Below are 3,562 nucleotides of genomic sequence, written 5' to 3'. Positions count from 1 at the left end.
TAATATGAACTTATACCTTTCTTTTCTCATTACAGTATGAACACATTAAATTGTCAAATAAATACCTAGCGTTTCACATGGGTACAAGATAATATGAACTTATACCTTTCTTTTCTCATTACAGTATGAACACATTAAATTGTCAAATAAATACCTAGCGTTTCACATGGGTACAAGATAATATGAACTTATACCTTTCTTTTCTCATTACAGTATGAACACATTAAATTATCAAATAAATACCTAGCGTTTCACATGGGTACAAGATAATATGAACTTATACCTTTCTTTTCTCATTCCAATATGAACACACCATTTGTTTTTTTTTATAATGGCAATGAACTCTAACGGGTAAACGTTTTACCTGTGCTAAAAATCTGTATCAAAACGATGTTCAAGAATATAATAGATATTCTGTTCTCATGCCTTTTAATAGTTAATGGTGTTTTAAATCTGTGTACTTGTAAGTCACGATGCACCACAGTACAGATAACGTATTCGACAGTGGTTAAATAACTTTTGCTGCACCTCACTATCATTTATCTTAACAAATTTACATGACTTGATCTTATACGGGGCGATGCAAAAAAACTATACGTCCTTCCTTACAACTGTTGAAAATGTGATCCGTTGATATCACAACGCAACGGTAATTTTTCGCTTTGATTGCGGCTCACTTCCATTCATTATTGCAACTATTTTAATGCGAAATGTTTATTGTTACTAACGCATAACTGACTATAAACTGTTTTATATATCTGTTGTAAAATTGATGATTATTTTTTGATGATATTAAGTGATAGAACTTCAAAACGTACAGCTGTTTGTAGTGAATTCCAAGCGTAGAGCGTCAAACAAATGATAGTAGGTCTGATAGGTTTGTAAAATTATTTCAACAAAAGCAATAATAACCAAATTTGCACAAAACTTTAAGCGTGTACATAATTCTTTATTTTTTGTTTTCAAAAGTGTGTTGGTAGCATAATAAGTTTTTCATGTTGGTGTCTACTGTAGCTATGATTTTATATTTAATGCAAGAATACAAGAAAAATTTAAAAAGAAAATTAATAATATTAACTTGTCAACTGAGCGAAATATTAATAATAGGTAAGTAAACAACGATTTATAAGCACAAGGAAAAGTTTTAGTGTTGGTGGAACATACTATATATTTCGACAAAAACGTGGTCTGTCTTCTTGAGGTATGAACGAAAGATTGATTTAAATAGTTATCATCATCAACGCCATTATAAAGATGTTTATCAAAATATATTAAGATTAGAATGATATCGTGATGTTATATGATGGATATGTGTGTGTTATAATTCATATTTGTATATAATATTATTTTACAAAGCATTTATATAAAATTGTAAACAATTAATAAATATGTAATTTTACGATCAATATTAAATCACTTGATCATCCAAGCTATCAATACATAGTAAAACACATGTTTAAGATTATATAACTGAACATAAACGTTAATTCTGTTATAAAACTGAACATAAACGTTAATTCGATTATATAACTGAACATAAACGTTAATTCGATTATATAACTGAAAATAAACGTTAATTCTATTATAAAACTGAACATAAACGTTAATTCGATTATATAACTAAACATAAACGTTAATTCGATTATATAACTGAACATAAATGTTAATTCGATTATATAACTGAACATAAACGTTAATTCTATGATATAAGAATTAACGTTTATGTTCAGTTATATAATCGAATTAAAGTTTATGTCAAAGATCTTCGATACTGTCATACCATTTTCTTTTTTTTTTGTCAGCTCACAAAGTGTTAATAATTAAACTCCATTCTTCAATCTTACAATAAATAATTATTAATTTAATGACAATGATTAGCAACAGTGTGAATATAAAAAGCACACAATATTCACACACAATATTTTTGTACAAAAAGACGATTTTATTTTCTCAAATGAAATACAAATTGAACTTAAAATATCAATCCAATCCATGTTTATAAGCAAAAGATAGTTTGATATTATTTATAATATATTTAAAAAATTTTTGTTAATCCTCACGTTTATGTGGAAATAAACTTATTTCATTGAGTTTGTATATACAACACTACATACAAATACCACAAAAAATATGTTCAAACTCCATTTCATACGAAAAACATCATATTTTGTTATTTGTTACAAGTTATATACACCAAAGATTGATAAAACACAAAATACAATAAATAACCTACTATGGTAGCCACACAGTAGAAATTTGTCCTCAAACCATGAAAAACAACGCATATGAACAGAGTTTCAAAAGCTTTAACCACATTAATAATAATTGCAAACGGTAGAATATCACGTTCTGGATTTAGCAACCAAAACGAAAAATACTTTTAAGTTTTTCTTACAATATAAAAGTCACTTTTGATTGCTTTCCAAGACTTAGTACTATGCTGTTCTTATAGAATAACACATACAAGTATATTATTTCCAATAATGTTAACATTAAATCAGAGAATTTGACTTAAAGGACAAAACATTATAATCTTTAAGCTCCCCATAAATCTAACGTTATAATCTTTAAGCTTACCGCTGAGCCACGGGAGGACTCCTGTAAGAGATAGAATTTTAGGAAATTTGGTGAATCTCTTCCCCAGATTTTACAGGACTCTGATGTATATTTATCATTATGGAAATGTGGCGAATCTCTTCCCCAGATTTTACAGGTCTCTGGTGTATATTTATCATTGTGGAAATGTGGCGAATCTCTTCCCCAGATTTTACAGGTCTCTGGTGTATATTTATCATTGTTTAAAGTATATTTTCTACGCTTTTAACAGTCAGCTATCCATGGGAAAATGCCAATTCCCTGTAGAGACAAAAATAAGCCGAACCTAAATTAAATGAAAAATGCTATCACGAATACTTAAATTTAGATTAATACTGCAAAAAACGAAATGGGGAAAAAATTTCAATATTTCTCTCGACACCACGAATTAAACAATAAATATTACTGTTACTGACTATCAAGCAGGTAACTGGTTTAAAACTGAAATGTTTACTACCAATGTTTAAGAGCTTGAAACGTGTGGTTTTAGACACAATTATCTAATCATTTAACGGTCAGATTTTAACAAAATAAATAGAAGAATAAATAGCAACAAACAACTTTAACTTAACAAAAAAATAGCGACTGTCCAGTCGTCATCTTAAGTATATTGTTCAGCTAGACCTTAGAAAATACCATCTAGCGAATTGAACACAGGGGCAAATTGGTCCCCTGGGATACCGGACAAATGCCCGGGCTGGTGCAATTGGCGCATTTTTAGAAATTAATTTTGAATTTTAATTATTTAGCCAGTATGCATTATGTAATATTGCCCGGACTGGTCCTTTAATGTTAATCAGCCCGTGACTAACATATTTCTCAAAAGCTGCTCTTTCTTGAAGTAAAATAAAGTATTTGTAGTTATCATGTAATTAAATACTGAGAGAAGGAGCACGACTTCACCACGTAGTTAGCATACAAGTAAGTAGTGTAAGAAGGAGCACGACTTCACCACGTAGTTAGCATA

This window comes from Limulus polyphemus, unplaced genomic scaffold (genome assembly GCF_000517525.1).
Source record: "Limulus polyphemus unplaced genomic scaffold, Limulus_polyphemus-2.1.2 Scaffold1727, whole genome shotgun sequence".
In the NCBI taxonomy this organism is placed as follows: Eukaryota; Metazoa; Arthropoda; class Merostomata; order Xiphosura; family Limulidae; genus Limulus; species Limulus polyphemus.
Note: the sequence above shows the minus strand (reverse complement) of the source record.